This window comes from Ostrea edulis, chromosome 4, assembly GCF_947568905.1.
Source record: "Ostrea edulis chromosome 4, xbOstEdul1.1, whole genome shotgun sequence".
Taxonomy (NCBI): Eukaryota; Metazoa; Mollusca; class Bivalvia; order Ostreida; family Ostreidae; genus Ostrea; species Ostrea edulis.
In genome coordinates this window covers 79,108,748-79,122,017 of record NC_079167.1, presented here as the reverse complement: position 1 = coordinate 79,122,017, position 13,270 = coordinate 79,108,748, and the positions used below count along the sequence as shown (strand labels likewise).

The 13,270-nt window shown below is 34.0% G+C and overlaps 1 long non-coding RNA gene across 1 annotated transcript; it reads left to right on the top strand.

Moving 5' to 3' along the window:
* The first annotated feature begins 1,902 nt into the window (after positions 1 to 1,902).
* On the top strand, positions 1,903 to 13,147 carry LOC130054375 (uncharacterized). Its single transcript, XR_008802686.1, has 3 exons — positions 1,903 to 1,984; positions 6,905 to 7,024; positions 12,989 to 13,147. It is a non-coding gene; the product is annotated as an uncharacterized LOC130054375 (long non-coding RNA).
* The last annotated feature ends 123 nt before the right edge of the window (positions 13,148 to 13,270 follow it).

The window sequence follows — 13,270 nt, the reverse complement described above, 5'->3', positions numbered from 1 at the left end:
TTAAAGTTGTTTCTATATGAATAAAAGAAAACGAATTGTGAGATTTTTGGGATGTATTTGACAATAATGTTTGTCGGTCTACGGGTGATAATTAGAAAAAAAATAATTATGAAACAGGTAATTGAAGATACATCAAATAAGCATTTTCAGTCATTTTCGTTAATTCTTTCCGTTTTTACAATTTCCCCCAATGTAATTAGAAATATGATTGGAGGAGCTCGAAATTTTTTGGAAAGTAACTATAGTTACAGGATAAAAGTCACAAATAAAAAGTCGCATTTAAATGTTTGATGGAATTAGGACAAAATGGCACAGGGCAGTCTGTACGAAAATATTAAAATTTTAAAAGAAATATGTTCTTGTCGATATAAAGGTTAGGTTATATGTACAATGTATGTTGTATATATTTTTGGAAAATTTAAAAGGTTTAGCTATAATAATCTTATGTGGTCAGGTTAATCTAAGAATGCAGTGGTGTCTGTTTTGATAACAATTTCAATCTAAGTCCCTACATAATACGCCGGTTTCGAGATACGTCCGAGTTATTTCCCTTTGGAGAACTTTCGTACATAGTAAGGCGCGAAAGAATTTGTTTACACGCGGGGGTGGGACAGATATTCATCACAGCGTAAGTGAATGTACTCAGTAAGTTTCCCATATGCTGTTTGATAACCCGAATTCGATTGATACACAAACAAAGTAAGTGATAAGTATTTAGAGAGTATTTAAATACATAAAATTCTTATCCTATCACGTTATTTTGCTATTCAGGATATTTCTTGCAAATATGACATTGTTTGTATGTTTCCACTTCGGTAAAACATTTATTTCGATAGTATTTAGTATTTCCCACATTTACATATTTAAAGAGAAGCCGCTTTGAATACATTTCATCGTCTTCCTCGTTGACTGCATATCCACTCTGTCCCACTTAGGCATTCAAAGTTCCACTAAATGCACCTCCTATACAGAAGAGTTCGTATCTCGAAACTGGCGTATTCAGCGATGAAATTGTTAAAACAACAAGGTGGTCGTATAAGGTTTCATTGTACACAAGGCGTGTGAGGTGATAATTACGAGGGGGGTAATGAGGGGACCCATGACCGGGCAGGTTTCAGTGTTCCTAGAAGTACGAAGATGGGAGGTACGTTTTGAAATGTTTTTTCGCACCACACTTTCTTTATATCCAGATTGCTTTTTTAAAAACTCACACAAATAACTGATTTATATTCCATTATGTAATAATCTTGATTCATATTCATGCGATAAGTTTGATTATATTTTTAAATGCACATGCAATGTTCTTATCGTTTTGCTTAGCCTACAACATTTCACAAGAGATCAGAACTTTTAATTTTTGTCACATACAGATAACCAGATTATATAGTATCAATCAATATTTTCACATGTAATTGGCAATATTCTTCAATGAAAATCAAGATTGGTATACATATATGTACACTTTATACTCTTGTGGTAAATGGTCAACATATGCATCGATTATATTCATCAAACTGGCAGTTATTATTACCATGACCTATACAGGTCATAGGTTAGAATAATGATAATAAAGTATTGAATTGTTTGGAAGTATTGCATTGTTTAAAAAGAATCAGTAAAGCAAATCCGTTATCAAATTTCTAACATGGGAATTTTATGATTTTTCAACGGGAATTAGTTAGAAACGCATTAAAAGATAATTGCATGTATCAGAATATTCATGCAAAATTCTTCGTCATGAAATGGTTCATTACAATGTATGATTCTGCCTTAGCGTCCATTGTCATCGTAAATTCTCTAGAAGGAAATGTTGGAAACATTAACTCATCACGGCCATTAAATGTCTCAACAATTAAAATATGACAACTGTTGATCACCTTATTTTCTTCAGTTTGAATAACACTTCCTTGTTGGTTTAAGAATTCTAACATGCAAACGCTTGTCTTTTTTATAATATTGAGACTGACTTTGTCCTCTGGATACCGTAAGTAAACAATTTTCATACCATCTATATCTATCATATTAGTAACTCTCTCGTTTGTGAAGTCGACTACTGAAGATAAATCACTAATACACTGTGCTAACAATCATATCGAAACAAGGAGTGTTTCTACAAATGGTATCTCCAAATCAGGGTTTTTTTCATATATATTATCGAAGTGGGTTTAAGTTTAGCATATCCATATTTACTATCATGCATCAAACTACAGTTTACATTTTATAAATATTTCCCATCAATTGGTTTTCAATTTGAATTATGATTTGTACTGGACAGTAAACACTCGGAATAATCCACAAAACGTTACATGTATTTTACTGTTTTAATCAATTAAATATTTTCCCCAGCAAATGTTGGATGATAAAGGTCGCGGTTTTAATAATCAATTTGATGACAAATATCAAACCGTCGTGTTCACACAAACGTGCCAAACGGTCTCCTAGGGATATCCAAAGCGAATAGTTAAGTGACTCACGTACCCCTATGGCGAGCCATGAAGGATACTGCCTCTGCGGGAATTCCTTAGCGAGGTTTCTTATTCCTCTACCGAAAAAGGCAAGCTCAAATCCATCCGCTATAGCGTTAGACCCTTCACACAGGCTCTTCTTGAAAGCTGTGAAAAGCTTACATTGATCCGAAAATATTCATTACAGGCCATTTCCTGCTATACTAAGCAGTGCTAGTCCGCTATATCCGCTGATCCACCACGCCCCAACTTACAGCACTTCAAAAATTCATATAATCAGAGAGAGAGAGAGAGAGAGAGAGAGAGAGAGAGAGAATATATAAAGCACTAAAATGACGAACAACACAAACAGTGTGGAATTGTCCAAATTTCGGGACGAACAAATAAAATACACTGTATTTACATAGATATGAAAGGCAAATTAATGTAATTATAACGAAGACAAACTATCATTAAAGCTAAACTACTAAACATGGCGTTTTCATATTGAAATCGTAAGGTTGTTCATGTAAGTATCATATGAATGCTTCTGCAATGTTAAGTCAACCAAAACTGCCGAAGGTATGGTCAATAAAAGCGTATATTGGGGTACTTAATGAAAATAATCTATGAATGATCAAATCTGTATTTTGTAATCTGTTGGGGTTAACCCAAGTGTATGTGAGTAATTTGTCATACTATTTTATTTCCATGAATTCAATTGTTAACATCAAGAAGTAAATGTAAATATATAAGTTCTACATGTATATGGTATGATTCTATTTTGAACAATAAACGATTTTCTACCGCTAACATGCATAAAATACCATGCACTCCAGAAGTCGTAAGGGTTGTCAAAAAATTCTGACTTAAGAATTTCGTAAGTTTTACCTTAAGATACGATGCTTCTGTTTTACTAACGTGTTCTTAAGTTTCCATCGTAAACTTAACTTGCAAACTATTCGTAACTTACAATTTGACGCTGTGCAAACACACTTGTCATATTCCCTTTCAATATTTCATAGTGCTTGTATATTTAATATGGACATTCAGCAGCTGATGAAATCCTCATTGGAGAATTAACAATTTTAATTCAATCAAAGTTCAAAATAGATAATTGCTAGAATCTACGAATATTTTTGTACAAAAATGTATTCGTTTTTTATTATTGCATTTGAAATATCACTCGTTTTCATATATTCTTTAGATACATTTCAAACTATTGTAAATGACTACATACACTGTACAATACACTGGAATTATCCTCTTAATCTAGATACTTCACATAACAAAATGTATACATATGTACGAACAGAAAAATCTGCAAATTTTCCGTCTCACCATTTTTCAGTCATATTGAATTTTTCAATATTCATATTTAATTTTTCGATGCATTTACCAACACATGCCCTGTACATGGTGTATTAGTTGTACACCACAAAGTGTATACCTTTGCTCTTGATTACGGAATGATGTACACTTTGTGGTCGGTATAGACAAATCAAACGAGCCTTAGGTTTTTAAAAGTGGAAATAGGCAAATATATGTTCTACCAACTCGTGGTGGGGGAAGAAAGAAGTTTGGATATGATGTACCCCTACTTCTATATGTAGACTAACATAAGTATTAATTTTCTCTCAAGCTAGGGAGACGATCGTTCTGACACTCGCCTACCCATTGTTGAATCGGTATAGCGTAATATTGCAGAATAGGATATATAGGTAAACATAGTCAAAATCTCTGTTAAACAGCAAGACTGTGATAATCCTGAAATTTTATAAATGAATAATAATTCCAGTGTAGCGTTGGTGTATTTTTCAAAGAAAAACTTAGAACAACACTATATTATACAAAATCCGAATATCTAATACAAGGGTTAAATCTATATTACAGCATTCGCTTATAATACAATGCTATGCAGACCTAGTACATGTTTTTCTGATTTTTGTAAGGATACACTCAGACTCAGTCAAAAGCCTATAATTTCTTTACTTAGTCTGTCAACTAAAGATTATACGTGTTTTTGAAAACTTGTAGCGTTCAATGAGTTCGACATTTGTCACAGGGTAAGAACTTTGCTTTCGTCGCGAACGTTTCAATGATGACGCAGCGGTATGTTTTCATTTTTTCTAAAAATGTTCCGGAACATTGAACAGCATGAGGGCAGCCATTTTTATCTAGTTGACAACAACTTACAATGTACGAAAAGAAATCTTAACTTAAGGTAGCCCGTAGACTGTCATAGAGTTACGATTATTTTTTTAACGTAACTTAAGTTAAGAAGTTTTATAAGACGGATATTTCTTAAGGTTACGGCAAAATTTTGAACTTACGAAGTTTAGTAAAACTCAGTCCAGGATTTTACCATAATGGCAAACAAACGTAATATTTAGTTTTTCGGTGGAAAGATGGAATGATTGTCTATAACTATGAGTTCCACACTTACTTTCACAACACCTAGGATACCCTGTGCATCCAGAGAAACGCGTGCAGGATCCGTCAACAAAATCCCTGTGATGAAGTTAATTTTCAATTTAGTTAGTTTTTGTGGTGTTGCCAGTATATAGTTGTTTATGCTTGTAAGGTGTTTCCGTAGTGTGAGTGTTGGTCGATAAGGCTATTTTTAGCATACCGGTTTGGTCAGTCAGAGTAGCGGCTGTTTGTCAAGCGTACGACCACGTTTTTATGCTGTCCAGCAGGGGTCTTTTCTTGGCGAATTCCAGAAGTTAGTCTGGGTAATGGGTAGCCAGAAAGACAAACATTTTACTGTGTGGGCATTAGCTTCCCCCAGCCGTGCAGAGGGGATTTAAGAAGCTATCTGGGCCATATCAGGCAGTACTCTCAGCGTTTCAGTAGGTGCTCGGCGTGGGAATCAGAACACGTGAGACAACGCTGTACATGGGTGTTCCAAGTGGTGGACTCGGCAATTATTTTGTGGGCCTAGTGTTGACATTGGTTTGAAGTCGGCGTTACCCAGTATCGTTGTTCAGTGAGAGACCTGTGAGTCCGGGACTGGAGGCGGAGGGGCTGTTCGCGCTGTATGGTGGCCTGGTGGTGCCAAGTGTGACGTGGCGTTAAATTGAATTGTGCTGAGTAGCCAAACTTTCATATTGAGTTTCAGTGAATTATTATTTTATCAAAAAGAAATTGGAGAAATTGTGTATTTACAACACGTAATTTACTACTGTTTAACCTTTTCTGTAGTTAGCGGAATTTGCTACTATTTGAACCATTTTGTAATACATTTATTACCAGTTCCATTTTCAGCCTGGAATGACATATTTTTTGTATTGACTATTGAATTGTCTTGACAGTTATAGTTTTTACGTTGTATTGATTGTCAATATTGCCAGGTTTATTATACCAATTTATATTTTCTTTCTCGGTGAGAGAGTATGGGTGTGTGTATGTGAAAGTGTGATTTCTTTGTGTTTTTCAAACATCTCTATATTTCTTATCTTATTGCTAAATAAATTTTCTTTTTATTTATTCCACGATTTATCATTTTCTCTATTGCCTAAACAAAATCCAAAAGAACTTCATTACATTCACAAATACCGAGGCATTTCTGACAACAATTCTGGGAGTAGTTGAGTCCATACGTTCCTTCGTCACATGCTTGAATATATATAATACAGATAGTCTAAGGCAATGCAAGAAATGAGCAATATTAAGTGTTAGGATTACTATTAGGTGATACGGATGTTATTGGTTTGTTTTAGACATGTTTTGGCTTCTGTTTGCATTTCTGCATGCGATTTTTGACCATAGAGTAGTGTTCACCATATGTTGGGAGGAATACCTGTGTTACGCAACTTGGTTTAATTTGCCTTGCAAATAACTTCCTTTTTTATGTTTAGAACTTTAACATACTTTAACGTTTTTAGGCAATACTTATATGGAAACAGTGATATATGATTGTTTCTGATGATTACGAGGACTATCAATATATTTCCTATTGTGGTCCCACCCCAAACATCTAAAGATGTTTGTTTGCAGTGACTAATCATGGCCCTCGTATGTTGAGATGAAGATTTTTAAATCTGTTTGCCTTTGTATTCCTATGTAAAATTTTCATTCCCTATTGTGGCTCCACCTTACTCCCGGGGACCACAATAAGAACAAACTTGAATCTGAACTACCAGGAATTGCTTGTACATCTAGATTTGTATGGACACTTCAAAACACAATTTTTACCAATAGAGGACAATATACACCCATATTTTACTACTTTACTGTGCGACGCACGTTGATTGATTTCGGAGAGGACATTTTATGACTAATTCTAAAGCACATCGCATAGCAAGTCTCATTCTTAATTTATTGAAAATGAAAACCACCGAAAATTATAACACAAATTAAAGCTACTTTTACAGGATGAATTTACCTTTCCATATTATCACATACTTTACACGACCATTCCGCACGATGAATAAAGACTAAATATTTTGACATTACAGATAGTTGCTTCTTCAACAAAAATGGAAAACGAAATATTCATATCTAGTGATCAAGTTCAACTCGAACCCATGAGAATTCCAACATACTATTGGGAGACCTGATCACCAAAGACTACGAAGGTATTGTCAATGAGGAACTCGAGGATATTTTTTTTATTTCAAGTTCAGAGTACTGTGGAATCAAAGTGGCGTTTAACAAAATAATTTTTCTTTGGATGAGTGATCACTTGCTGACTATTAGAAATACCTTAGTTAAGCATTTTAAACATTAAAAATGGAATAATAAAACTTTCAGCTCAAATCGTGACCATGCACATCTTAGGATGGATTCTTCTCATATTAATTGGTCATGTTGGAATACATTTTGTTTGCAACAAATATAAATTGTATGCATTCTTTTGAGACACAACAGGAGATGTTAATCATCCTAGTCACCTGATCCCACTTCTGGTATATCCAGGGGTTCGTGTTGCCTAACTCTCTATTTTGCATTGCTTATATGAATTACGAGATTGATCACTGTTCGTTATCTTCACCTTTTAAGCAGATCATTGAAATTCCATCACAGCAGATATCAAATATATTTTCATAATACATAATTATGAATAATTTCGAATGTTCTCTTAATTTACAGCAGTATCACCATTTATTTAAAAAAATTCCTGTCTGTTTTCACAACAGAACTATACAGATTGTCAAACCCAATAAGATATAAAAGATGACAAATTTCCTTTGAAAATGTAAGATTTCTGCACATCAATACTACTACTATACTTCAATACTTCTACTATGAAGATTTTGTGAAAGCTGGTATGATAAGGTATCTAATGACATTCAATGAAGATGGCTTATCGGGTCGAATTAGAATAGAAATTGATTTTCTCAATATTTTACTTAACAAAACATTAGGAATAGGACATGTAACATGCCCCCAGAGATAGCAAGGTCAAGATATCATACAAATACCCAATCTGATTAAAACCAGATCTTGAGATCCGCTCACTTAGATCGCTACACTAGTATAGCGATCTAAGTGAACGGATCATAGAATCTGATTTTAATCAGATTGCCTCAATACCCTGTTGCATTTGTCAGTTACTACCTGTTTCTATAGTTTCACAAAATATTTTTTTGTTTTGATTTTGTTCAACTGGAAACAAAATTCAGTACTATTGATTTTTTTATTCAGGGATTAAAGGGATATTTTAGTAGGCCTTTGATTTACTGAAAATATAGTCCCCTTTAATGTGGATCCCTCAGACCCAATTTTAGCATTCAATGTTACATCTATAAGTAAGAACAAGTCATGTGGTCATGTAACTCGAATACAGCCATATACCCAGTGTCTGAATGCTCACAGGAATCCATTTTAATCAAGCCCATTGAGATTCCAAGCCAGGTCTGTAACTTAGTTAAATGCAAATACACGTTATCGTACCAAAGTTACTCCTGAAGGTAGCAACAGCTATTACTGTGAATTTACAGTAAGTGTGAACGACTCAGCTTCTCAAGTTCATTCGAGGTCTCGGATAGTTGGTTTCAAAACAAATCTGTCAATGTTGACGCATCAAGGAAAGAACAATCACTGCGATTGGACCAATATTTAAAGGGGCGGGAATAAAAATAATTTTAGATGGTCACACGTGTCTTTAAACTGGCGTGTCATTACATAATCTTTTAGCACGATGGAAGAGACTGCGAAAAGAGAAAACCAATACCAACTAAAACAATGACGTTGATTTTAAAATTACATGCCGAGAGTTTATTTTATGGTAAAATCAGTAAGAAATTAGGCGTCGCAAAGGCCACGTTATAAAATTGTCAATCATGGGAACTCTTGCACCGAAAATGTCGCCAACGAAGCTCACACCGGCAATGCTCACACCGGATGTACTTTTGTTAATCGATGAAATTAAAAAGAAATCAAGTGTATATTACTAGAGAAATCAGACAAAATTTATTAAGAAGAAATATTTGTACCCCTGACAATGTACCAAAGGTGTCTTTAATTTGTAGAACTGCGAGAAATTTTTAGGGAAACGACTTTCAAGAAACTGCAAAGAAAATTCAAGAGAAGCATATTTCGTCTGAACACAGGGACTCGTCACGAAATATTTGTCTTTTTAAAATTTGACATCGTCTATTCTATATTTACAAATAAATGTAAATATAGAATAGAGAGGGTCAATTCGTGACGAGCCCCTGTGGTCTGAACACGAACGAAGTGTTGAAAATTTCTTTGCTACTGATTTTATTGCAATTTAGGCCGAGTCAGTTATATATATATATATATATATATATATATATATATATATATATATATACATACATATATATATATATAGAGAGAGAGAGAGAAACTCTAAACGCTTTGTTGAAATATTTCGACCGGGTTACCGGTCTTCTTCAGTCGTGTTTTCGTGAAGAAGACCGGTAACACGGTCGAAATATTTCAACAAAGTGTTTAGAGTTTTTTCTGTATTTTACTTCCAAAAAAGAGACTTATATATATATATATATATATATATATATATATATATATATATATATATTGACGAAGCGAGTGTCGCGTTCGTACAACGGGTAATCGCAATCATGGACATACCATAGGAACTTGAAATTTTATCAATAAAGTTAATAAAATGTACTTGATTGACCATAGCTCAAGGCTTGGTCAATCAAGTACATTTTATTAACTTTATTGATAAAATTTCAAACTCCTATGGACATACAGTTAAGGGTGGACCAGTGATATAGGTTCAAAGGTACGCCAGTATCGCAACATTAACAATCGACCATTGCTGTGGTTTATTATGACGTTATAGAATGCTAACGAAATGCTGAATTTCTTTAATAATGTGTTACATGTACAGGAGAGGGGTGGTTTGGGGAATTTAGTTTTTGCTAGAATTCACAGAACTTGCCGTTGTTCATTCAATTAACAGTATCTAGCGATGGTTACTTCCGAATTTTTTACGAAAATGTGGGTATATATAACAGTAAAAGACATCAAAGCATGCCATGTGTTGAAAATAAATGTTTTCTCGAAGTAGAATATCTATTGATCTTATTACTTAATCTGACAAATTATTTTAGGGGCGAGATCAAATGTTCAATGTTAGAGAAAACTGAGTTCGCATAGTTCTCACCAAGACACCCCCCCCCCCCCCAATACAAAACTAAATATGAAGTATGTTGAAACTAATCGATTAACAAGTAAAACAAATGAAAGTGTACATTGAAACTATTAAACGTTTATTAAAATCTAGTATTATGTGGTTTTAAAGTCAGTTGTCTATTGTTCCCACTAACGTGTAATCGATGTTGGATGACAGAAACTTACGAGTTTTTACCCCCTCTTCCCCTTAACTATTTGAATTTAGAAATTTTTCCGACATGATCTTTTCCAATGCTTTGCAAGATTTCGAAAATATCCTCTGAGAGATTTATTTTAAAATAACGATATGGAAACTGCGAATGTGAAAGAGACAACAAAACAAAAGCATTGTTCTTAAACGGACAAAATCGCCTATAGAAACATGTACTGAAATTTCTGATCACTTAAAACTGACAAGTATCTACAGGAATTTAAGGGAGTAACCTTTCAATTTTTATTGGGATATAGAGGCAACTACGGATCCTGCCTTTTCCCGCAGCATTTTCGATCCCGTCTTTTTCTTTTCAATATTCAGCACTATTTGAATTCTGGGATATTGCTATCCTGCCTTTTCTTTACATATCGGAGCTCGCCTTTTTCACCCAGTATTCCCCCTCCCATACCTATTGATACTGCGATGGATTATAAGTATAACACGGTTATTCCTGTTTAAAAGATAAAATTTATAAGGTATCTGATAAAAGTTATATCTTCTAAAGTTTACGAGATATCTTGTATCTTTTATAAGACATCTTATATTTTTTTCTTTATAAGATATCTCATCACTCTTATACATGCAGATATCTAGTATATATAAGATAAACTTTACAAGACATTTTATTAACGTAATCTCAAATCTCTGTTGTCAAATCAAAACCGATATTGAATCTCACGCTACGTACGGTGCAATTTACACTGAAATCAAATAGTGAAACTTACACTTGTTAGGCACGAGATAATATAATGCCAAATACTTGGGACCGCCTACCTATAATTTAACCGACCTATCAAAAGCGCTCTTTAAAATCACTCGGGGACTTTCCAAATGAACTATCTGAAGCACGTCATGCCGATATGTCTCGTTCACACTTACTGTAAATCCACAGTAAGATTATCTGATGTCTTCGTACATATTCCTACTTACCCCAAGGCGGTGTCCACTAGTTGCGAGTCATATCCTAACATAAGGAAAGAATACCCTAGCTACGAACTACCCTTGTACAGAAAATTTAAAAGTAGTCCGGTTAAAGACTGTAAAATATTTTGAGTAATACCTTTGTTGCTAGAAATAACAAATCATGCAACTGATAGACTATCCAACTTATCATTTAAGATGCTGATGTGTTGATTATCAGTATAAATCACCAAACCCAAAAACCCAATACCTTATGTACGGCTGTTTGAAGCATGTTAAAATTCAAAAGATAGAAAAGAAATACAGCTGCCGAGGTTGTCCATCTGTAGGGCGAACTATTTCTCTATGTGACATACTGACTAAAAGTATAAACTACTGCTGTGGTCATTTTGCCCTATCTATTGTCCAGAAACTATCTGCATACATCAAAGACGCATCGCATTTGATGATTCTTAGCTCAAAAGCACTTGTCAAAATGAACTGCGCTCGTTTCTTACTCAAAGCAAGCAAATCAAAACAAGTTTGAGAAAAGAAAATGTCATTTATTTAGTAAATGAGGAAAAGTATAATTAGTACAGGGGGTCACTAAAACCAAGTATACATGTAAATCAAGATCATATGCTGCAAATGACTAGTTGACCCCCTGTTACATACATTAGAAATTCATTTCAAAATTAAGGATTATCTCCCTCACGCATAGCTCTTATCCTTAGACTAATTTGAATCCACTTTTTTGGCACAATGTTTTCCCCTATAATAGCTCTAAAACTTCATTGTTATTTCGGATTTCAAACATTTCGGTTGAGCATCACTGAAGAGACATAATTTGTCGAAATGCGCATCTGGTGCATCAAAATTGGTACCGTATAAGTTTTACATCTATAAAATTAACATTAAGAAAAATAACATATATACACAAAATAAAAACATCCGATAGGGGATCTAACAAGATAACCCCCTATTGCATTTACAGATGTAAAAAGACTAGCATAAAGATATTACCTGTCCACAAAAAAGAGTGGGTAGCAATAACATTTTATACAAACATTGGTTACATTTCCCGAACGTCTACTCGTCAAAAAACAAATCTAATTATGTAATAAGTAAGGGGATTAAGGGTAATCTAAGGAGAACACAGGTAGAGTTTAACAGTATTTTACTAAGATAATGAAGAATTAATAAAGTAGCAAAACATCTTTAAAATAAATTGTATTCATATTCTTTTCAATGCTTTACTTCTTTGTATTGCAAGAAAATAAAACATTGGTTTGTTGCATCATGAATATATGATGATTTTGTTTTAGATTATACCAAATTCTGTAATGAAGAATTAGTAGAATAGCAAAACATTATCAATGTTCCCGTTTTTAAGCGATCTGATGACGTACACAGATTCAGCATCAAACTTCTACACTTTGGGCAGTGGTGCTATATGACTTAGGGAAACTGTGAAAACCGTGAAAGTGACTCACAGTAAGGAAAACTTGTGATTCAATGCCTCAAATGAAATTTGTTCTGCGACTGAAAAATATTAATGTATATAAATCAGTGGCAGTGTCGGACGGTGAACAAATGCTAAAACTTTTGTAAAACAATGCTTTAAATAAATATAAATTGTGAAAGTTTCATGTCTAAACAGCGACCTATATGCTGAAATGAATTGTGTAAAATGAATGAATATGCATTGCATTATCAGTGTTTTTTGAAATGTATTGTGCATGCATGAAAATTATCAGTGCTTCATGATATTCAATGAGGCATAGGCATGTTTTTCTGCTTTATTTATATTTAGATTATCCAGGAACACTCTACCTGAGTTTCCGTGAGAGGGCCCTTTAATCCACCTTCATTATGAGATGTTGTTTTTAACGAGTAGACGTTCGGGGAATAAACCAAACATGGAATCCTTCCCTTTATCTACCAATATAACTCTAGTCGGTTACGACGTTAGAAGCAGGTATACTAACATGGAATTATATGTATTAACATGTGTATCACAATTGTATTTTGGACATTATTTCCCGGTCGTGGCAGCTTAGTGGTAGAGCGTTCGCTTCATTACCAGTATATCATG